General features: G+C 41.6%; 1 protein-coding gene across 2 annotated transcripts in view; it reads left to right on the top strand.

The window, feature by feature from the left end:
* The first annotated feature begins 14,674 nt into the window (after window positions 1-14,674).
* The window catches only part of DDR2 (discoidin domain receptor tyrosine kinase 2), a 160,750-nt gene continuing 150,236 nt past the window's right edge, over window positions 14,675-25,188 (top strand). Inside the window, exon 1 of one of the 2 annotated variants that reach the window (XM_033855804.2) lies at window positions 14,675-14,695. The gene's annotated coding sequence lies outside the window, so the exon portion shown is untranslated. Of the gene's footprint in view, window positions 14,696-15,054; window positions 15,214-25,188 lie in introns of those variants that run through there. The other variant, XM_033855797.2, reaches the window with a different exon arrangement.

Genomic DNA, 25,188 nt, shown 5'->3' with positions numbered 1-25,188 from the left:
TAGAAAACTCCAAAGACTACCAAAAAACTGTTAGAACTAATAAACGAATTCGGTAAATTTACAAGATACACAATCAACATACAAAAATTGTTTGTGTTTCTATACACTATCAGTGAAATATCCAAAAAAGAAACTAAGAAAACAATCCTAGGGAATTCCCTGGTGGTCCAGTGGTTAGGACTTGGTGCTTTCACTGTGGGGGCCTGGGTTCAGTCCCTGATTGGGGAACTAAGATACCACAAGCCACATTGTGTGGAAAGAAAGAAAGAAAGAAAAGAAAGAAAGAAAGAAAAGAAAAGAAAGAAAGAAAGAAAAGAAAAGAAAAAAAAAGAAAAGAATCCCATTTAAAACAGAGTCAAATAGAATAGAATACTTAGAAATGTATTTAACTGAGGAAGTGAAAAATCTGTATACTGAAAACTACAAAACATTGATGAAAGAAATTGAAAAAGACAAAAATAAATGGAAAGATACTCTGTGCTCATGAAGTGGAATAATTAATATTGTTAAAATGTCCATACTACCCAAATCAGTCTACAGGTTCAATGCAATCCATGTCAAAATTCCAATAGCATTTTTCATAGAAATAGGATAAACAATTCTAAAATTTGTATGGAGCCACAAAAGATCCTGAATAGTCAAAGCAATCTTGAGCAAAAAGAACAAAGCTGGAGGCATCACACTTCCTGATTTCAAACTATATTACGAAGCTGTAGTAATCAAAACAGTATGATATTGGCAAAAGAACAGATACATAGACCAATGAAAGAGACTAGAGAGCCCAGAAATAAGCACATGCATATATGGTCAATTGATTTTAGACAAAGGTGCCAAGGATATACAGTGGGGGAAGTATAGTCTCTTCAATAAGTGGTGCTGGGAAAACTGGACAGCCACATGCAAAATAATGAAACTAGATCCCCATCTTAATACCATATACAAAAATCAACTCAAAATAGATTAAAAACTTAAATGTAAGACTTGATACTGTAAAACTAGTAGGAGAAAACATAGGGGAAAAGCTATTTGATATTGGTATGGATGAGGATTTTTCGGATATGATCCCCAAAACACAGGTAACAAAAGCAAAAATAGACAAGTCTGATTGCATCACACTAAAAAGCTTCTGCACAGCAAACAGAATGAAGAGACAACCTATGAAATGGGAGAAAATATTTGCAAACCATACATCTGATATGTAATTAATTTTCAATATGTATAGGAAACTAAAATACCTCAATAGCCCAAAACCAAATAACTGATTTAAAAATGGGCAAAGGATCTGAACAGACATTTCTCAAAAGAAGATATATTAATGGCCAATAGTTATATTAAACAGTGCTTAATGTCACTAATCATCAGGGAAATTCAAATCAAAACCACAGTGAGATGTCTGCTCATACCTGTTAGGATGGCTTTTATCAAAAGGTCAAGAGATGACAAGTGTTGCCCAGAATGTGAAGAAAAGGAAACCCTTGAATACTGTTGATGGGAATGTAAACTGGTACAGCTATAATGGAAAACAGCATGTAGGTTCATCAAAAAATTAAAAATAGAAGTACCATATGATCCAGCAGTCCCACCTCTGGCTATATATCCAAAGGAAATGCAATATGGAAACAACCTAAGTGTCCACTGACTGATGAATGAATAAAGAAAATGGGATACACACACACAATGGGATATTATTCAGCATTTAAGAAGAAGGAAATCCTGTTATTTGTGACAACATGGATGAACCTGGAGGACATTATACTAAGTAAAATAAACCAGACAAAGAAACACAAATACTGCATGATCTCACTTATATGTGGACTCTAAAAAAGTTGAACTCATAGAAGCACAGAGCAGAATGGTATTTTCCAGGGACTGGATGGTGGGACAAACAAGATGGTCAAAGGGTATAAAGTTTCAGTTATATAGGATAAATGAGTTCTTGGAATCTAATATGTAGGATGGTGACTATAGTTAGTAACTCTGTATTGTATACCTGAAATTTGCTGAGAGAGTAGACCTTAAGTATTTCCATCACACACACACACACACACACACACACACACACACACACACGGTAACTCTGTGAGATGATATAAATGTTAATTAGCTTGATTGTGGTAATCATTTGACAATGTATATGTTAATCAAAGCCTCACATGTAAACCTTAAATAAATACTATTTTTTATTTGTCAATTATGCTTCAATAAAGCTGTTAAAAATGAGCTCTGTAATTCTCACTCTAGAGCCCCTGCTCCTTACTGCTCTGTTTCCTGTACTGTTTCGGATTTTTCCTGCTGCTGGTGAAATGAGGGGACCATTGCTACATAGCCATAAGCTTTTATTCCTCCCTGGTTAGAATGCATTGGCAGGTGAGGGAGAAATGTGAAATTTTGGGATGCAGAGAAACGAGAACAAGGGTTCAGGGATAGCCCCTTTAAGGAAGTATCAGGATCGGGCTGGCCCCTAGTTTGGGTTCCCCCATCTCTATGAGTCTCATAAGGAGCGCATTTCCTAAGAACTGCTGGGATTTCAGGCTCCAGTAGCACCATGTTTTTCTTCAAGTCATTGTGACTCATCCTCCACTGATGGAGACATAGCAGAGTGAATGATGCCTGGAATTCTTCATTCCTGAGTGAGAAGATCTTATTCTCTCCACTTAGGCAAGCATAACTTGTTTTGAGGATAAGGAACAAAGCTCATAGCTAGCCTGGACCTATACTGGGATTTTCTGAAGGGATGGAAAGACTGCCAAACCCCAAAGTCTCCATCCCATCCACATCCTGATGTCCCACTACTCCCATACTGCCACATACATGCCCCTGCTTCATCTTTATCTTTCAACAGATTATCTTTCTCCACTATGAGGTTTAGATACCTCATGCAGCACCAGCTCATTTGGCTTATTGGAGTAAGAGCTGCCGAAAGAGCTGGGTACCCTTTTTTAAAAATTTTATTTTGTTGAAGTATAGTTGATTTACAATGTTGCGTTAATTTCTGCTGTACAGCAAAGTGATTCAGTTATACATGTATATACATTCTTTTTCATATCTTTTCCGTTATGGTTTGTCACAGGATATTGAATATAGTTCCCTGTGCTATACAGTAGGACTCTGTTGTCCATTCTATATATAATAGTTTGCATCTGCTAATCCCAAACTCCCAATCCATCCCTCCCCACTCCCCTTCCCCTTGGCAACCACGGATCTGTTCTTTATGCCTGTGAGTCTGTTTCTCTTTCATAGATAAGTTCATTTGTGTCATATTTTAGATTCCACATATAAGTGATATCATATGATATTTGTGCTTCTCCTTCTTAGTTCACTTTGTATGATAGTCTCTATGTCCACCCATGTTGCTACAAATGGCATTATTTCATTCTTTTTTTATGGCTAGGTATATTCCATTGTATATATGTACCACATATTCTTTATCCATTCCTCTGTTGAAGGACATTTAGGTTGTTTCCATGTCTTGGCTATTGTGAATAGTGCTGCTATGAACATAGGGGTGTATGTATCTGTTTGAATTATAATTTGTTTGGATATATGCCCAAGAGCTGGGTACTCTTGACCCCTACCTTGTTCATTTTAGTCCTCATTCCAGAATGGCCCTGAATGCTCTAGGAGCTTTGGTGTTTATCTCTCTCCAGGTGACTCCTAGAGGTGACTTCTAGGATGGGCAAAAGATATTCTCTCTGTTTTCTTTCTGTCTTTTTTGTTTAGAACACACACATTTCCAGCCCTCTCAGTTCTTACTGTGGGCATTACTTAATTAAGTCATTCAACATTCAATAAATATTTATGAGTTCCTACTATATGCCGAGAACAATTATAGACATTTGGGAATATGGTAGTAAACAAAATAAATAGTGTTTACATTCTAGTGGATATGAAGAAGTATATAGTGTGTTAATCAGTTCTAAAATGAAAAAAAAAAAGAAATGGCAGATAGAAAGTATTAGGGTAAAATATTAGAAATGGTGGTCAGATTTCACTGAAAAGTGGCATTTGAATAAAGTCCTGTAGGAAGTTAGGGAGAAATCCAGGTAACTAGGTGGGGAAGATTATTCCATGTAAAGGGAATAGCAAGTGCAAAGGCCCTGGGGCTGGTTATCTGATCTAAGGAGGCATACTGGCATATTGGAATAGTTGAAGCAAGTTGGAGCTGCCTTAGAAAGGCCATGGTTTAGGATTAGAAACATTCTGTGGAGAGGAGTGGTGCCTGGCACACTAAACCAGGTATAGCCATTGAAAGAAGGTTCAGGTGGCACAGCAAAGGCTGGCATCTAAGTAAGGAGGGCACACGTGGGTGGCAATCTGGACAAGACATTGGTAATGGGTGGAGAGTGTGTCCAAGTCGTGGTGATTTTGCCTGTTGTCTCTCAGCTTTAAATCCATTCTTCTATGCTCTGTTCTGTGACGCTGGAACTGGGTCTCAGAGATTCCTTTACCAACAGACCTCCTTTTAGATTCTGCCAATAAGAGGCAGGAGATGAGTGAAAGCTGGGAGGAGGAGAAAAGAGAAGAGAGTCATTTCCTGTTTCTTGGTATCAGAGTTGTTACTCCAGTAGTGGCCCTTAGCTCCAGCAGTAGCATTTCATGCCATCAGGGCAGTTTGGTCCAGGTTCCAGCTTCTTTCCACACTCCCATAACGAGCCTCAACATGTCATATCAATGGTACCATAAGAAACCAGATTATGAACCATCTTAGATAGGTGAGCTGTAGTTACGTGGTGCCCCCTCCTTCCAGCTCCTAAGTTCTCATAGCCCAAACCCCTTTTTTTCTCCCAGTGTTAACGTGGTGGCTGATTTCTGCAGTTATTATTTCTGATTGGTCAGTCCTCCAACACTTTTGTGGCCAATTCCTTATGTAAGATCCCTTCTGTTGAAATAGCTAGTGTGGTGTGTTTTCCTGACTGGATCCTGACTGATACAGGAGAAGAACTCAGAGCACAGAACTCAAGAGGGAGATATTACTCAAGAATCCAGGCATACAAGTAGTTGGTCAACAAGTAGTTAGCCAAAAAGTTACTGGGAATGCCTAGGTGAGACTCTGAGTGGGTTTTCTTGTCAGTTATAATTGGAATAAGGATACCCACCTTCTATTCTTGTTGAGGTGTTAATTTACCAGAAGAGATGCCTGTGCAGAGGCCTAAAAGGAGTGTGATTTCAAGTTAAAGAAGCCCACTTGATGCAGTTTGAGCAATACATGTGAATGTATTATAAGGATACAGAGTGTCTTATGGGATCCAAGAGCAGGAAATGCATCCTGACCTTGGAAGGAGCTTGGGACTGGGAACTAGAAAACTGCCAGGATTCTCAGTTGCCTTTTCATTTTCTGTACATTGACTTCATTCTTTTCTCCCTGTAGACCAGCTTTCTCTGCTTCCGTGGTCCATGTGATGCAGAGACTATTACCACCTAGGGTTTCAGAGTCAAGATCTCCTCTTTCTAAGAAACTAGTTCAGACTGGAGTTGCAATCCCTTGATGCATTTTCAAACTTTATGGAATGATTTCTTGCATTTTATGAAATATAATTCAAAAAACAGCTTGGATCACTAGCTTGGGTCACACTCTATTCAGAAAATAGCTTGTATATTCCTGATCCCTTCAATTATGGCCAAGGAAGTGAAGGTTATGTAATACAAGCATGGATTTTGGTAGTCCACCCCTGTAGGAGAGAGGGCAGTACTGAGGTCACTGTGGATTGAGCAGACCTACAAATATTTACTATCCTCGTCCTCAGATAAAACTTGGAATCAGGGCCATGACAAGATGTAGGTCTTTAATCAAAGACAGACCAGCCATGACTGCACAGATCCTCCTATATCAGGCTCAGAGTGATTCTAACAAGGTCGAGGGAGAAGGGGGTGCAACCGAGTCTGCAGGTGAGGATCCAGGGGCCTCCATTGTAGGGAGTGGAAGGGATGCAGACGTAGGATCCATCTCTCCATTCATCTCTGCCACATCTCTCTCAAGTGTATTTAGATTTCTCATGACAAAATAATTCTACCTCTATCTAACCTTCATCCTGTTGAAGAAACTGGGGCTGCCCATGGGCAAAGCAAAGAACAAGAGATTGTAGGACTTCATCTGTGTTCTCAGAGACTGCTGACATCTCATGAGGTGATCTTCTCCAGACTCCATTCCCATCTGGCCACTCCCCTGGCCTTCACTTGGTCTACAGATGCTTTACCTATTTTTTCCTATTTATTTTGTTGGCCTTAAATATTTTAACTGTTTAAAGTAAAAAAGTATTCTGTGCAATTGCACGGTGCTTTGGAAAGAGTAATGAATAGGGACTCAAGAGATGTGAGTTCTATGCTGTGCTTTCCCCTCCTGTTTTGTGTGACCTCAGAAAAGCCACTTAACTGTGCTGGGACTCAGCTGTAAAACAAGAGCGCGAGGCTTGTTGACCTCGGAGGCTCCTTCCAGCTTACGCTGAACTGGGGTCAGCGTAGAAGAATTTGCCCTTGCTTTGTGTCGCACGGGTTTTACAACTGAAACTTGTCTTGCTAGTTGTGAGAGCTCTGTCAAAAGGCCACTGGAGAATTCTGATGGAGCCTGGCTTGGTGTAAATGGTTCCTCTCTGGGATGTGAAGGGCCCTGGAGAACGTGGATTCCATCCATAAGACTAACATCTGAGCTTTCCCAGAAGCACACAAGGATTACATGGAATCAGAATCTGGTCTTTATCTTGAAAGGCAATTTGAGTGCTGCTGGACATTCCAAACTGGAATTGTACATGGAAAAATAACATTGGCCTATAAATTCCTTTCCGCTTTGAAATATGTTGTGTGTTAGAAACAGAAAGGTGGTGTTTATGGTGTAACTCAGGGCAATGGGATGGAGTTATGCATTGAGAGATGAATGATAGGGCGTTAAGCAAACAAAGTCTCTAACGTGAGATATTTTAGAGGATAAAATAATATTTGATAATTCTGTAGAGCCTTCCCCCCACAAGAACTCAGAGATATTAATCTCTGAAGCTTCTCAGTGCCCTCCATAGATACATGAGGAAAGGAGGATGAATCCCTAAAAGCAAGACTCAAATAACTAAAAGTCCTTTGATTTTTCCAAGTTTCTTGGATCCCTAACAGGACAGTCAGTGGGGATTATGTTGTTCCTCTTCCAGACGCCGGAAAAACCCCAGCCTGGACGAGAGGCAGCTGAGGGTCTTCAAATTTCATAAGGAGGGTTATCATTATGTATAAGATGATTGCTCCAAACTGGGCCTGAGCATGGAAAAATAATACTGCTGCTCAAACTCCACTCTGCTCTGAAATATGTGTGTATAAGGAGCTGGGAAATAATTTAGCTGAGGGTTATTTTCACTGAGTGCAGAGAGGAGGAGGTAACATGGTAGCAGGGGAGATTTGGGGTAGATAAAAAGCAGAACTTTTGACCCTGAGTGTTGGTAAACACGAAGGCTGTTGAGAGATCCTCTTCCCTTGGAGATATTAAAAGTAGGTTACTTTCTTATCTGACAAAGACAGTTTAGGTTTACAGACTTTAGCCCGGAGAAGGGTTACATTCCTAGGATGAGGCTGTGAAATGCATTGTTTTAAAAACTCTTTTTGTAACCCTCACTCTCCTTAGGAAATCTAAGGCTGAGCTACACTTCTGAGTTCTCCATGTCTGTTTTCTCACCCCTCATCTCAGAATTTCTACCGAGGTGAGGGTTTTGTTATTCTTTCTCCACGGTGAAAAAGGAAATGGAAGAACAGTAAAACAGGGAAACCAGATAACCTAGTTAACTAGAACTGGGTGTAAATCAAGAGGCTAGAGGCTCTCAGGTTTTTTGTTGATGCTAAATGGGCAGAAAGAGAACTGCGAAGCAGAAGAAATGGATTCAAACTCAGATTCTGCCATTTACCAGCAACAACTTCAAGTAAGTTACTACTTCCCTGAGCTTCATTTTCCTTATTTGTCAAATATCTTCACTGAGTACATATTGGGGCTGTCTGAGGATCAGATGAAGTCATGTCTGTGAAAGCACTCCTTTAAACTGTGAAATATTATATGTGGCATTGTTAAAAACACAAGTGAATAAGAACATTATTTTGGCCATTAACCTCAGCTTCCTCTTTACTTGACTTTTCAGCTCGTCCATGGAAGAGTCACAGACAGAATGATTTTAATTTTTAAAAAATTTCTCGGTCTTCCCTAGTGGCGCAGTGGTTGAGAGTCTGCCTGCCGATGCAGGGGACACGGGTTCGTGCCCTGGTCTGGGAAGATCCCACATGCCGCGGAGCGGCTGGGCCCGTGAGCCATGGCCGCTGAGCCTGCGCATCCCGAGCCTGTGCTCCGCAGCGGGAGAGGCCACAACAGTGAGAGGCCTGCATACCGCAAAAAAAAAAAAAAAAAAATTCTCATTTCCTTCTCTGGTGGAAGTGCTAAGAAGCAGTGACACAAAGATGGGCTTCAGGGGAGAAAGAATGGAATGGAAAATAATGTAGATGGTTCTCCACATGGATTACCAGACTTCAATCCCTGAATAGCTAAGAATTGACTCTTTCCCACGCACTGTACATCTTTCCTGTTCACCCATAAACACACACACTTTACTCTCAACAAAGCACATATATACATACATGTGGTCTAGCTCACCAGGTATGATCCTGGGCAAGTTAGGATTTTTGTGCATTAATTTCCACATATGGACCTTGGGGAAATAATAGCACGTACCCCATAAAGTTCTTTTGAGAAATGAAATGATAAATGTAAAGTTCCTAGAGGAATGCCTGCATACAGTAAGTACTCAGCAAGTGATTCTTTTCTGATCTCATTTTATTCTCACAACCCTGTGAGTTGTGCATTCATGTCATCCTTCATTTTATAGATGGGAAAGTTAATGACTTGTTCAAGGTGACTCTGACCACAAGGGGTTTGGACGTGGATCCTCTTCCACTAAAGTCCATCAGAGAAGAATAGCATCTAGTAGTATGTAGAGTTAAGACCCAGCCCATTGAGGGAAAGATCTCTTAGGGTTAAGATTATCTTTGAGACCTTCAAATCACTCATAAATGTAGTATTCATGCTTTTGTGGATACAACTCCATAGGATAACTATTAAGCACCCTAAAATTCTTGAATCATGAGCTAAACTCAGGAAGAAACCAAATGAAAGTCTATATGCAGCTATCTGGACATTAAGACCACTCTGCTTTTAAGAAAATCAAAGTATATCTATTGCCTACAAGATTTCCTCTGTATTGATTTTTTCAAAAATTAAGCCTTTCTGACTTAATACATGTCAATGGATTTATCTGTTATGGACAGATTAACCAAAAAAAAGACATCTTATTTAAAGGATTAGGTTCTAAAGTTGGTACTTAAGTTAAATATGTACACAATATGACTTCGCTGTATTCTTTGTCCTCTTGTTTTGTTTGGTGAGGTATAATTTCTTTAAAATCCAGGGATTGCTTTTGCGCAGCAAAGGAAACCATAAACAAGACCAAAAGACAACCCTCAGAATGGGAGAAAATATTTGCAAATGAAGCAACTGACAAAGGATTAATCTCCAAAATTTATAAGCAGCTCATGCAGCTTAATAACAAAAAAACAAACAACCCAATCCAAAAATGGGCAGAAGACCTAAATAGACATTTCTCCAAAGAAGATATACAGACTGCCAACAAACACATGAAAGAATGCTCAACATCACTAATCATTAGAGAAATGCAAATCAAAACTACAATGAGGTATCATCTCACACCAGTCAGAATGGCCATCATCAAAAAATCTAGAAACAATAAATGCTGGAGAGGGTGTGGAGAAAAGGGAACACTCTTACACTGTTGGTGGGAATGTAAATTGATACAGCCACTGTGGAGAACAGTATGGAGGTTCCTTAAAAAACTACAAATAGAACTACCATATGACCCAGCAATCCCACTACTGGGCATATACCCTGAGAAAACCAAAATTCAAAAAGAGTCATGTACCAAAATGTTCATTGCAGCTCTATTTACAATAGCCCGGAGATGGAAACAACCTAAGTGTCCATCATCAGATGAATGGATAAAGAAGATGTGGCACATATATACAATGGAACATTACTCAGCCATAAAAAGAAATGAAATTGAGCTATTTGTAATGAGGTGGATAGACCTAGAGTCTGTCATACAGAGTGAAGTAAGTCAGAAAGAGAGAGACAAATACCGTATGCTAACACATATATATGGAATTTAAGGAAAAAAAATGTCATGAAAAACCTAGGGGTGAAACAGGAATAAAGACACAGACTTACTAGAGAATGGACTTGAGGATATGGGGAGGGGGAAGGGTAAACTGTGACAAAGCGAGAGAGAGGCATGGACATATATACACTACCAAATGTAAGGTAGATAGCTAGTGGGAAGCAGCCGCATAGCACAGGGAGATCAGCTCGGTGCTTTGTGACCGCCTGGAGGGGTGCGATAGGGAGGGTGGGAGGGAGGGAGACGCAAGCGGGAAGAGATATGGGAACATATGTATATATATAACTGATTCATTTTGTTGTGAAGCTGAAACTAACATACTATTGTAAAGCAATTATACTCCAATAAAGATGTTAAAATGAAAAAAAATAAAATAAAATAAAATCCAGGGATTGTCAGGCTTTGTTAATTATTGATGTAGCAGATACTTTTGGCTTGTCTTTCTTTTTTCTTAAATGTATTTTTTATTGAAGTATAATTGACTTACAATGTTGTGTTAATTTCTGCTGTACAGCAAAGTGACTTAGTTATACGCCTATATACGTTCTTTTTTATATATTATTTTCCATTATGGTTTATCACAGGGTATTGAATATAGTTCTCTGTGCTATACAGTAGGACCTTATTGTTTATCCATTTTATATGTAATAGTTTGCATCTACTAACCCCAAACTCCCAGTCCTTTTCTCTTCCACCCCCACCCCCTCCCCCTTGGCAACCACAGATCTGTGCTCTATGTCTGTGAGTCTGTTTCTGTTTCGTAGATAAATTCATTTGTGTCATATTTTAGATTCCACGTGTAAGTGATATCATATGGCATTTGTCTTTCTCTTTCTGACTTGACTTAGTATGATAATCTCTAGTTGCATCCATGTTGAAGCAAATGGTATTATTTCGTTCCTTTTTATGGCTGAATAGTATTCCATTGTATATATGTACCACATCTTTATCCATTCATCTGTATGGACATTTAGGTTGTTTCCATGTCTTGGCTATTGTGAATAGTGCTGTTATAAACATAGGGGTGCATGTATCTTTTTGAATTATAGTTTTGTCCAGATATACTGGCTTATCTTTCAATGTATGACACCCCTTTTCTGAGAATTGACCCACCTGTGAACGTGATGGAGCAATTTTCATATTACATGACCCATTGCCCTCACAGTTTAGAGATAGAGGATGAATACATGCAACACACCTGACCAATCGAATTCTTCATCTCAGGATTCCAGAACTGGGCTTCAAAAAACTAGTCATTCTTTCTCATTCACTTGAAGTGAGGAGATATATATATATTTGAGAGATAAGACATCATTTTAGGGTAACCACCTTTAATAATGTGTGAAAAGAAGTGGAAAAGTCTGGTCTGCTGAAAAAGAATAGGTTAAAGCAAGATGTGTAGAGATAAGGAGAGAGAGATGGGAAATGAATGAATGAATGAGACAGAGAGATATAGGGAGGGAGGGAAGAAGAGAGGGAGGAGAAGGAGAAAAGAAGAAGGAGGAAAAAGAGAAGGAAAAGAAAGAGAAAACAATTAATTAGGCATTAGGTTACTGGTGGCTAATTTCTGATTTTAATTCCTTGTGAAGCTTAAATGTACCAACTGGGTTTGGTTTCTGTGAATACCCATATAGCCTCTTAAGATTTGTGTGTGTGTGTGTGTGTGTGTGTGTGTGTGTGTATTTCTTAAACTGAGTTAGTTACGTTCCTTTTATTTCCATCCTTTATTTGACTTCCTATGGCACCACAAATGTATCCAACCCTTGTGAATTTGGAGACAGAAATACTATAGTTATTTCAGCTCTTAACACTTGTATTTACCTGAACCTTGGTTTGTAGACTAGAAAAGATCTTGAAAAGTAATCTTGCACATTTCTTCCAGTTAATCCTGCATCCTGACCATTCCAGATAGATCTATCTTATTTTTAGTGAAGTCCAGGTAATGGAATTCTATACTGTTTGTCAGTAATTCGTTTCTAGTGTGAAACAGTCCTCATAACTAGGATATGTTACCTCCCATGGAACATAAATAATTCTGATTGCAATGACTCATGTTTCCCAAGCCAGTCCAGGGGGCAAAATCTGTTCACAAAAAAGTAACTAAATCATATTTCTCCACATCTGTTCCCACAATTTTAAGAATTCCAGGCTTACTCAAAACTCTGTCAAATAATTATGAGAATCTCCAGGAAATGTTTTCTGTGTATTCTGCGAATCACTGCTTTCAACTTTGAAGTGGCATTTGCCATTGTCTTTCTTTTCAGCTGTGGCTTCGTGCAGCCGTGGCTGTTGTCATATCTGAAGGAGCATACCCCTCTCCCCCAACCAGATCTGTAGACTCAAATCTGATGATCCCTCCTGATGCTTTCAGTATCCCTCAAATATTTTAGTAAAATACTGCTTTCAGCTTTTCCTTACTCTATTTTTGGTAGCATCTTCTTCTTAGAGTTCATGATTAGACCCCAGATTTGCATAAGAATAACCTGAATTATAGACATGGTAGTTTTCTTAGAGCTTCTCCTTACTTTTGACACAGCTTGGTTGCACTTGGTGCCTGTCTTTTGTCCCTTGGTTCTTTCTTCACTGAGCGAGTTCTTCCCAAAAGTCTCCTTGGTCTGCATACCAATAGACCCTTGACAGGGCTACCCGTCATTCCTCAGACAGACCCCAGTGTGTCTGAGTTTTGGAGTCAGCATCACTGGCTCAAGCTGGATTCCTAGTTATACACATACACAGAAAAACAACCAACCCTGACTATGGAGTAGAACCACCTTAAATACTGGTGTTTGAGGATTCATACTTTATCTGTCCTTTATTAGCTTCTGGCTTTATGAAATTATTATACTGTTTTCCGTATCTGACTTATAGTCTCACCAAATCTGTGAAATTATAGGTCAGGCTATCAGTGCGTTCTTCATGGTCATGCCAAAGAGGTAAGCAATTACAGGGCTAGATATTTGGGAGGATTCTAGGACTATTTCTATAACAAGTTGTCTGTAGTTGGTTCAGGCAAGCACTCAGTAAAGTGCCTGATAAATGCTCAATATATATTTATTGAGTTGAGCTGAGTTGGTCACCCTCAGCTAACTTTGGGCTTTCTAAGTTATTTGAAGTCTTCTTAATAGGTTTATCTCTGTGCTGTTTCTTCTCTTTGTAAAATAACCCTAGTTCTAGTGTTTCCTCTTAGGTCTTGTTTTCTACCTTTAATCATCCCTGTGGCTGCCCTCTAAGAACTCTCCGGATTCTCTGTGTCCTCTTCTTTCTGGCAAGTACAGATATGAAAGGCCACTTTCTGACTGAGCTTAAGGGCTTTTTTAGGGACTGAACACTGGCAGCTTGTCTCCTCATGGCATCCCAGTTGGAGGTCTTCTTGCCTCCCTGCTCCTTGCCTGAAGTACCTCTCGCTCCAAACTTACCATGGGGACGTCCTTCCATGATCTCTTTCCACTCTCCTCTTCCTGTTTGTCACACCTCTCTTCTTGCTCCTCCTGGGGGCATGCAATCCCAGATTGCCTGCCAAAGTACAAGCAGAGAAGAGTTGGGGATAGCTTAAGAGCCCAGAGGCAGTAAGTCTCTTTATGAGGAGGCCAACACTCAGAGGTGGGTTAGGTCTTTTTTTGTCTGTGTGGTACACGGGCCTCTCACTGCTGTGGTCTCTCCCGTTGTGGAGCACAGGCTCCGGACGCGCAGGCTCAGCGGCCATGGCTCACGGGCCCAGCCGCTCCGCGGCGTGTGGGATCTTCCCGGACCGGGGCACGAACCCATGTCCCCTGAATCGGCAGGCGGACTCTCAACCACTGCGCCACCAGGGAGGCCACGGTTAGATCTTCTTAACCTCTCTTTTGCCATCTACCTTTCTCTACAGATCTCCTGAACTTGAGTCTCTGCTTACCCTGCATTTCCTGTACTCACAGAGAATCAAGACCTCTAGGGCAGACCAAGCCTGTGCTTGGTAAAGAATGATCCAGGCTTGGAAGGGTTAATGCCAGGAGCCTTGATGGATGGGAAGAATTATTAGTTACTCTTTTTAAAGAGCCAAGGAAGGGTTCCTCCCTGTCACTTACACTCCCCTTTCACATGATCTCTCTTCATGGCCGTGGATAGGAAAAAAAAAAAAAAAGAGGAAAATGAAAAAAGTTTCAAAATAGTTTAGAAAGTCCTCACAAACGCTTGTGTTTCCATTTAGCAGCATGGATTCAGGACAGCCACAGACCCTCAGAGGGAGCAACCAACTGGGAATTGAGTGGAAAAAAATAGGAATCCTAGACTCTCAAACTATCCAGTTTTTTTTTTTTTTTTTTTTTTTTTTTTTGGTGGGAGAGATAGTTCCGGAGCAGGGAGGATTAAATCAAATCTTTTAGGGGAAGGGCTCAGCTCTGGGCTTTCATGGATAAAACACTAAAGATCAGCTCCATGTGTGTGACCCAACTGTCCTGGAAGCGTCAATTGGAAGAGAATCCAAACCTTAAGTTGTGCTCATAGCTTCAGCTCAAGTAAGAAAAATGAGGTGGGGGTCACAGGGTGGGGACCGAGTCTTAGATGGAAGAAGGGGAGGGCTTGGGGATGGATGCGGTGGGGATAAGGCGGAAGGGAGCTATGTCTTTAAGTCTGTCCTATGGTTATACATATTTTTTCTTCTATGAATGGGTTTTGCTGTAAATTATAGCTTTGCCCGTGGTCCCTTGGGTCAAAAGAAATAGTCTCTAAACAGAAAACAGCTCTGATTGGTGACTTTCCTTCTTCCCTCCCCAACCCCCTTCCTAATTGAAACCAAATGTGCAATATATTGGATGCTGGGATCCCTGGCGCTTTCCCAGGAATCCTCAGAATGTGAGGTTTCTCTCAAAGGCATCTTGCATCAGCCTGTGGATGTATGCCTACCACCGGGCTCCTCCACCGGCAAAGTGGAAAAAGAAGCGTTTCACAACAGATTCTTCTTTTTGGGTTGGGGGAACGCAGTGGATTATAGCTCTGTTTTCTTCTTTCCCAAACTGTGCACTCCTGGATGAACGTAAGTTGTGTGTTTTGGGGCTTTTTTTCCCTTCATTTTTTTTTTTTTCCTTTCTTTTCCGAAAACGAAAGCTCTAAATATCCTTCTCCTGGTGTCTCAGGAAAAGTTTTAAAAAGGAGGCAGAAGGGGGTTTCAAGTCAGGCGAGGAAGGGAAGGGAATGCGGCACCCTAGGCACGAGAAATCCAAGATTTCACGTTTTGGGGGGGCTGGATTTATGTTATGGAGAGAAGAATAAAGCACTGCTAACCAAAGAAGACTGAAGCATAATAAACGATTCCATCGCAGCTGCAAGATACAATAAACAACGTTCGCAGGGTTGAAACTGTTGGCAGGCAAGACAGGCCGATCACAGAGCTGGTTAGGTTTTCGGCATTTAGTAGCGGCGTTCGAGGGTCCTGAGTTTGGGAGAGGACAGCTTTTTGTATTTTTGATTTTTCAGGGGAGTCGTTGACTTAATTGTGAGAAGGACAACTTCGGGTGACGGGTGCCTTCACCTTGAGGTTTGGGGTGGTTGGGGGTCTGGGTGGATGGGGCATTTTCCAGTTGGTGATGATCCTTATCTTCCCCATTTCGCTGGCCTGGGTGCCTTTCCCTTTGTTACCGAATGACTTGGGACTGTTTGCAGTTGGGACCGCTGAGTCCTGGCTGAGGTTCAAGAGTCCCATCCAAGGGGAAAGAGAATTTTTCCAAGTGGCTGAAACTCTCAGGCCAGCCATTTGAGGTGGGAGTTCGCAGTGTTCAAGCCAGGAGGGGTTCAGCACCATTTTGCTGACTGCTTGCCTTCTGCCTCCTTTCCCTGGAGGAACGACAGAGTCAGAGTCTGTGAAGAGCCTTAGAGATCTCTTCTGACCTCCTCATTTCACAGGCGGTGGAAGTGACAGAGGGGGGTGGACACATTCAGGGTCAACACAGCACGTTAGTAGTGAAGTTGCAGATGAAATCCAAGTTTTCTTTACTGCTAATCAGTGCTCTTTCCATTCCATACCTCTATGTTCATGTTCATTTCTCTCGAGACTGAGGCGATAGAGGCAGTTTAATTAACAAGTCCCCACAAGGACGTTAGTTATCAGCAAGAGAGCATGCTAATGGCGGTTCATCAGCAGGTGGTATCTATGGTCATATTTAGTTTTGTGTCTGTGTGTAAAATAAAAAAAGCTAAGTGCTTGCTCTGCACCAGGCTCCATGCTCAGAGCCCTACGTACATAATTTGATTGAATCCTCAGAGTTCCTGAGGCATTATTCCTATTTTATGAATACGGGCATTAAAGCTTAGAGAAGAAGAATGATTTGCTTAAGGAAGTACAGCTAGTAAGGTTGAGACTCTTGCATGTCTGACTCTAAACTCTGTGCTCTGAATCACTCTGCAATAACACTGCCCTCCCCCACTCCACACACACGTTTGACTACTTTCCGAGTCAAGTTCCACGTTTCCCTCGGTGACTGGTGACTAGGAGGTGAAGGTGTCAGGCTAGGGGAGAAGTGCAGATTCTCTCTTGAAGGCCACTTCCGCACTTGGATGGGTATTTATCTGGATACCGGAAAGGGGCTGCGGGTGGGCAGCTCTCTGCATTAATTCTGGGTGTTTGGTATATACTTACCTTTGTTCTGCAAAGAGCCTGGGATTTAGATTCCGAACCCAAGTTCAAGTTCTGGCTCTACCTTTTATTATTTGGCAAAGTTGCTTTACCTTCCTGCACGTAGGCCTCTGTATTTATTACACGGTAAAAATAGCGATACTTTCAGTATTATTGTTGTTGTTGTTGTTTTTAAGAATTTTATTTATTTATTTATTCATTGGCTGCGTTGGGTCTTCGTTGCTGTGCGCGGGCTTTCTCTAGTTGCGGCGAGCAGGGGCTACTCTTTGTTGCGGTGCACGGGCTTCTCGTTGCGGTGGCTTCTCTTGTGGAGCACGGGCTCTAGGCGCGTGGGCTTCAGTAGTTGTGGCACGTGGGCTCAGTAGTTGTGGCTCATGGGCTCTAGAGCGCAGGCTCAGGAGTTGTGGAGCACGGGCTTAGCTGCTCCCCGGCGTGTGGGATCTTCCTGGACCAGGGCTTGAACCCGTGTCGCCTGCATTGGCAGGTGGATTCTTAACCACTGTGCCACCAGGGAAGTCCCCAGTATTATTGTTTCAAGAGACATTGGATGTGAATGCGTTCTGAAGGCTGTGAAGGCCTTTCCCATACCAGTTCTTGTGACAGTGACCCCTGAACACTGGAACAAAATGTGAGGCAGCCTCTGCCATGCTGGGTCATGCAGGTGGTGCTGATGCTGGTGTGAGGGTGGCTGTATTGGGCTGTGTGTGAAACCCTGGAATGGGTGGCCTTGGTCTTAGTGCCCATCTCTTTTGAGTGGAAGCAATCCCTCCTCACAGGGAATATTCCCAGGTTTTCTTTTTAAATTAATTAATTATTTATTTATTTATTTATGGCTGTGTTGGGTCTTCGTTTCTGTGCGAGGGCTTTCTCTAGTTGTGGCAAGCGAGGGCCATTCTTCATTGCAGTGTGCGGGCCTCTCACTATCGCGGCCTCTCTTGTTGCGGAGCACAGGCTCCAGACGCGCAGGCTCAGTAGTTGTGGCTCACAGGCCTAGTTGCTCTGCAGCATGTGGGATCCTCCCAGACCAGGGCTCGAACCCATGTCCCCTGCATTGGCAGGCAGATTCTCAACCACTGCGCCACCAGGGAAGCCCTATTCCCAGGTTTTCTATCTGAAACTTTCCTCTGGTGCCTGGCTTGGCCATGCTTCCTCACCCGGTGAGCTCAGTGGAAGCTGAAGGACACCATGGTGTTCAAGCTTCCCTTGCCTGGGTCTGTGCGGTCTCTGAACGAGAAAGGTTTAGTTAAGATCAGTCCACAAGTCTCTCCTCAAAGGAGATGGCTTTCGAGGAGCTTCATATCTAGTTGAGGGTAGATCCCTGACCCTGGATCTTCCTCATGTTCCCTCCTCTGTGCCTGTCATCAGAAGGAATGCAGCTGCTCCTGGGGGTGGGGTTGGAGGCCCAGCAGGGGGTGGGGAGGCCCCTGCCTCTGCTTCTGCTTAAGATCTGTTTGCTTTATAAACACTAAAGGTAAGGGAAGTAGGGAAGGCGTTTCCAGATTCTTTTACTTAGAATCCACGAGTTGTGACTCCAACAGTATCCATGTCTGTGACGTATGCAAAAAATATATATTGGTCTCTTCCCCTGGCTCCTGGCACAGAGCTCCTTGTGCTCTTGTAGTTTCCTAAGTGATAAGAGCACTAGAGCATCTTTTGTTCTAATATTTGGTCTCTGACTCCCATTCCTGACATAGAGCTCTTAAGTCCCTTGGAATTTCCTGGGTGAGAGGAGTGTCTTTTGTTCTAATGAGGTGATTTTGGGTGGGCTCCTGAATGGGGGCTTTGTCCCCAGAAAGACCAAGCCATGCTTAGAAGCTAGGAATTTTCAGCCCCACCTCTTCTTTCCAGGCAGGGAGGCAGGGCTGGAGACTGAGCTGATGATTAATCATGCCTACATGATGGAAATCCCCAAAGTATCAAGTTGGAGGAGCTTCTGGGTTGGTGAACACATCCATGTGTTGGGAAACTAGTGCACCCCAACTCCACAGGGACAGAAAATCCTACGCTGGGGACCCTTCCAGACTTTATATATCTCTTTGTCTGGCTGTTTATCTGTATCCTTTATTATATAATAAACTAGTACACATAAGTGTTTCCCTGAGTTTTGTGAGCTGGTCTAGCAAGTGATTGAATCCAAGGCTGGGAGTAGGGGAGGGGTCCTGAGAACCTCTGATTTGTAGCCAAGTTGGAAAGAAGTTGTGGGTAACTTGGGGACCTACTACTCGTAATTGGTGTCTGTGCTGCAGGGATGGTCTTGTGGGTCCGAGCCCTTAGCCTGTGGGGTCTGCACTAGCTCCAGGCAGTGAGTGTGTTAGGAGGGGAAAAAAGTGAGTTTTTCCTAGACGATGTCCAAGCACAGAGTGGGAGTGTCGTCCAAAGGAGTCTCATCACCTCCTCACTCTCCCCTCGCCTCTCTGTTAACTCACTGTTTTCTTCCCTTCTTATATAGTCACATCCCAGACTTTGTCATATGAACTATCTATCATATGCAACAAATCTAGTTCAGACCTTTCCATATGATTACACTTTTAATAGACACACTAAAAAATTAGAGGTTCCCCCCTTATATTAATGTCACACCATTTTAAATTAGCATTAACTCTCAGGCACTTCCTCCCAAGTTTCTTTGTAAGGTCCACTTTCAGGCGCTTTACATCACCCTCTCCTCAAACGCACATCTCACAGGCATTCAGAAAGCTAACGCCCCTCTGAAAACGGACCTCCACAGACCTGCTGATGTCACGCGCCAGCTGACATAAATGGTGACCTGCCCACAACTCAGACACGCTGGATTCTTTATGCCCCTTGCCCTGTTTGAAGCCGCGCAAGGTATGAGTGGACCCTCTCCTAACACTGACTACTCAGTCCAGATATGTGTCCTACATCCCCAGGCCTCCCAGAGCTTCTCTGAAGTCAGCAACCGTCCACAATGAGGGCTGCTCACCACTACGTTAGGAAGCTCAGGTAGACCTTAAGGATCAATTAAATTAGAGTATCTGAGGGTAGGGGTTGAAGTGAATACACTTCAGTATTTTGAAGTGTTCCCCATGTGATTCCAACCTGAACCTCTGCTGGTAAGTCTCCAAGTTTGTTGCCTCAGCCATTCCTCAGTGGGGAGTAAGGGCGCCCTTTATAGGACAATGCCACCCCTGTTGTCCTGTAAGGAATTTAACGGTCAGTGCCTCCCTCCTCTAGCTGGCTTCTTTGATCTTGGTCAGGACCACCTCATGGTGTCCACAACCTGCCTCTTCCCCTTAACACCTGCCTTTTCCCTGGACACTTGCCCAGGCCTCAGCCTCTTTCTGATGTGAAGTCAGACCTGATTTCCACTCCCAGCTCTATACGCACTGGCTGTGTGACCTCGGGCAAGCCGCTTCAACTCTCTCAGTTTCCTACTCTGTAAAATAAGGATCATAATTCCCATCTAATAGGTATTACAGATACCTCTTGTGAGTACATAGCATAATGTTTGGCATGTAGTTAATAAATGAAGTTGATGATGATTGCTTTTATTAATAATTTGGCACAGATGTTCAGCCACATAGCACCAGCCCAGCTATTTTTCCATATCCTTAGTCCAAAAACATTCTTCCAGGCAGCAATGTTCACCCACCAAAATCCCCTTCTACAAATAATGCTCCTCAAAGTACTTTTGCAGTGAAAAGGATATGGGTTTAAATTCTGGCTTTGCCACCACTTACTAGCCGTGTAACCTTGGACGAGATCTTGAACCTCTCCAAGTCTCATTTTTCTTACCTCATAGGTTTGGTATATGAAATAGGGGCCATTAGATATGCAAAGAGGCCAACACAGAGCCTCATACGTAGCAGATGCTCTGAGTAAGTGAATGCTCACTCAGTGTCACTTCTCTTTCTTCTTCCGGTGGAATCTTCAATGCTTTGTGGTTTAAAAGCCTATCATGTGTGAACCATCGAGATTGTTATCTTGGATTGATCCCTTTCATTTGAACACTTTGGTTTGATCATGGATGCGATCTGTTGGAAATTTGCCCTCTTTGATTTGAAAAGACAGCTGTCCGTTCATCTCCTTGCCTCCACTCCCTCATCCATTCCCACCTCACTTTTATCCAACCTTTCTCTTAATGCTCAAAACACACTTGTGCATAATGCTGTCTTTACAGGGGAGCTAAACACAAGAGTGGATTACTTGGCTAGGGGTCCGTACAACACCAGAAGAAAAAAAGGAGTTGGCACTTTGGGGCAGGTAGGGAAGAAGGGATACTATATATTATATATTAGACAAGATAATCCTATTACAATGGAGAGATTTAGTGGGCAGTATAAAACAGTATGGGTCACAATTGCTACTGCTGTTGTAACTAAATGCGAAATGCATTCAGGAAAGGGACAGATGAGTTAACAAAAGAGAAATACAGGTTTTGTGCTTCTGTAGAAGTCATCCAGCAACTAGCTCGTCCCACCAAGGCCTCCAAGATGGAGGGACCACTGGGGGAAAATTGATCTTGACTTATGTTCACCATTCTTTTCCTCTCCTACTCCTAATGCCCAAGTCTCTGCCCCTTTTCCCCATCTGGCTACTTTTTTCAGTAGTTCCTAACCTGTTTCTCTCCCTGATTGTTCTGGAATCCCTTGGCAATTCAATTTTATTTTACTTGGCTTAATTCTATTTAGCAAGGATTTATTGACTGCTTCCTAGTGTAAGGTACTCTGCTTAACATTTTCTAATAACAATAGCTTAATAAAGGAACTGAGATGTCCAGATGCCTGCCTGGGGATATTCATCAAAACACCAATCACCTAATGGCTAAAGTGATGGTCTCTCTAAACTTTCTCCATCTCTTTAAATTTTATTTGCATGCATTTGGACCTGTTATGATTGAGCCTATGTTATTCAGATATGATTTGGCTGAAAATAATTCTCTTCTTATTTTGATTTTCTTTCTTATTTTTGCTTTCTGTCCTTCCTGTTGTGCATGGAACTATTTGATGTTTCCAAGTTCTGTAATTCTCCAAGCAATGGAGATCCCAGCCTTTGACAAGTTGTATACTTATTAAATGGAATCTCACTTTGGTCTCTAAGCACCGAGAAAGGTTAGGTTTGAGCCAGCCCAAGTATCACTGAGGCCTGGAAGAGCAGTGAAAAGGCAGAAGGGTTTTAAATGGTGTTTAGACTTACTTTGAAACTCCTGGGTTCAGCTAGGCTTCTCCAGGAGATTGGCATTGTCTATAATGGATTCACTCATTCAACTGTCTTGTGGCTTGTGTTTTGTGCCTAGCGAGACCCCAAAGAAATGTTTGAGGAGTCCCTTGTACCTGCTGGTCAGAGGTTAATGCTGTGTGCTACGTGGTGTGGGTTTATAAGAATAGAACCTTGTGTGCAAAAGGTAGTGAGGAGAATATGCAGTAAGTTTTGGTCTCAGCACCATCATTTTCTAGATTTTTTACCTCAAAGAAGTCTTTTACCTTCAGTGGTCCTCAATTTCCTCATCTGTTTCCCTCATATACTTTTTTAATTTTTTTGCGGTACGTGGGCCTCTCACCATTGCGGCCTCTCCCGTTGCGGAGCACAGGCTCCGGACGCGTAGGCTCAGCGGCCACGGCTCACGGGCCCAACCGCTCCGCGGCATGTGGGATCTTCCCGGACCGGGGCATGAACCCACGTCCCCTGCATCGGCAGGTGGACTCTCAACCACTGCGCCACCAGGGAAGCCCCCTCATGTACTTTTATATCCTTTTTTTATGTTCAGAAAAGGTAATGTGTCAGAAGCTTTGTAAAGGGGAAAGCACTGTGCCTATGAAGATGGTAGGTGGGGATGCCCTTTTGAACGCATTTCATAGATAGCTAATCCAGCAAAATTTACTGTGTGCAAGGTTGCCTTGGAAGTGCTCATGCGAGCTATACCAACAACATGCCTTTCAGGACTGTAACTTCCCAGAAGCATATAAAACTTAGACGAGTGGTGAAGGTTACAAAGGCTGTTGGGGCTTGTCCTTTAGGATGTACTCTCTTGAGATTCGGGGGAACAAATTGATCTAGAGGAGAGAGTAGTGGGAGTTAAATTCACTCAAGAGTAGCTAATCGTTCCTCAGACGGATGTAGTTCTAATTCTAGAATGTGTACACTATATAGATTTTTAAAATTGAGATAACAATGTTAAAATAATATCAAAGGAAATTAAAAATAAATCCTAATCCCCCCCCCAAATCCTAGCAAGTTATCTTGTGAATACTGACAAACTGATTCTAAAGTTTATATGGAGAGGCAAAAGACCCAGAATAGCCAACACAATATTGGAGGAGAAGAACAAAGTCAAAGGACAGAAATTACTTGATTTTAAGACTACTGTAAAGTTACAGTAATTAAGACAGTGTGGTATTGCTGAAAGAATAGATAAATAGATCAACAGAACAGAATAGAGAGCCCAGAAATAGATCTACGTAAATATAGTCAACTGATCTCTGTCAAAGAAGCAAAGGCAATACAATGGAGCAAAGATAGTCTTTTCACCAAATGGTGCTGGAATAACTGGACATCCACATGCAAAAAAAACACAAATCTAGACTGAGACCTTACATTCTTCACAAGAATGACCTCAAAATAGATCATGGGCCTAAATGTAAAATGCAAAATCAGGAAACTCCTAGAAGATAACATAGGAGAAAGCCTAGGTGGCCTTGGGTATGGTGATGACTTTTCAACACCAAACGCACAATCCTTGAAATAAAAAATTGATAAAGTGGACTATGTTAAAATTAAAAAGTTTTGCTCTGTGAAAACTAGTATCAAGACAATGAGACTACAAGCCATAGACTGGGAGAAAATATTTGCAAAAGACACATCCGATAGAGGACTGTCACCCAAAATATATAAGGAACTCTTAAAGTTCAACAGTAAGAAAATGAATAGCTTGATTAAAAACTGGGCAAAAGATCTGAACAGACAGCTCACCAAAGAAGATATACGGGTGGCAAGTAAACATGAAACAATGTTCAACATTATATGTCATTTGGGAATTTCAAATTAAAACAACGATGAATTACTACTACCTACCTGTTAGAATGGGCAAAATCCAGAACACTGACTATACCAAATGCTGGTGCTGATATAGAGCAATAATAACTCCCATTCATTGCTGGTGGAAATGCAAAATTGTACAGCCACTTTGAAAGATAGTTTGGCGGTTTTTTATAGAACTCAACATATTCTTATGCATGATCAAGAAATCGTGCTTCTTGGTATTTACCCAAACAAATTGACAACTTACGTTCCCACAGAAACCTACATACAGATGTTTATAGCAGTTTTACTCATAACTTCAAGACCTGGAAGCAACGATGATGTCCTTCAGTAGGTGAATGGATAAATAAACTGTGGTACATCCAGACAATGGAGTATTATTTAGCACTAAAAAGAAATTAGCTATTAAGTCATGAAAACACAAGAAGGAACCTTAAATGCACATTGCTAAGTGAAAGAAGCCAATCTGTAAAGGCTACATACTATATGATTCTAACTATATGACATTCTGGAAAAGGCAAAACTATGGAGACAGTAGAAAGATTAGTGGTTGCAAGAGGTTACAGGGGAGGTGGGGATGAACAGGCAGAGCACAGCAGGTTTTTAGGGCAATGAAGCTATTCTGTTGGTGGTGGATACCTGCCATAAAATTTTCCAAATCCATAGAATGTATAATACCAAGAGTGAATCCTCATGTAAACTATGGACGTTGGGTGATAATAATGTGTCAGTGTAAGTTCATCAATTGTAACACATGTACCACTGTGGTGAGGGATGTTGATATTGGGGGAGGTTGTGAGTGTACGTGTGGAGATATATGTGAACTCTCTAATTTCTGCTCAATTTTTCTGTGAACTGAAAACTGCTCTAAAAAAGTCCCAAATCCCAAATTCCAAAAACTCTGATTTTATCCTGGCTATTTCTTTCTTGTTTGATGTCAGACCTTGTAATATAGTTATATAATAGACTCCTAATTATTAATTTTGTTTTTCAGTTAAGTATTGCCAGTTTATCCTAAACTTTAATAATATTATTTAATCTAATGGAAGCAGAAACTTAAAATTATCGAGAAAGACTAATTCAACAGGTTAATAGCAGATATTTGGGAAATCTCTTAGTCACATCATTCAAATTAGAATAACTTATCACTTGAAAGAATATTCATTGAAATTGTTTTAACTAATGCCACGTACAAACATTCTCACTTAAAATCATGGTATGGTGGAAAGAGTGATGGGCCAGGAGTTAACAGGGTGAGATTTAAATTTTAACTTTGCCACCTACTAGCAGTTGAACTTTGTGCAACTATATTTTTTAACCTAATTGCACTTCAATTTTCTCATCTGTAAAGGGCAATATAAAATTTCTACATTTTCCAGT

The sequence above is a fragment of the Tursiops truncatus genome, chromosome 1 (genome assembly GCF_011762595.2).
Source record: "Tursiops truncatus isolate mTurTru1 chromosome 1, mTurTru1.mat.Y, whole genome shotgun sequence".
NCBI lineage: Eukaryota > Metazoa > Chordata > Mammalia > Artiodactyla > Delphinidae > Tursiops > Tursiops truncatus.
The sequence above is the reverse complement of the archived record's forward strand: the minus strand, read 5'-3'. Positions and strand labels throughout refer to the sequence as shown.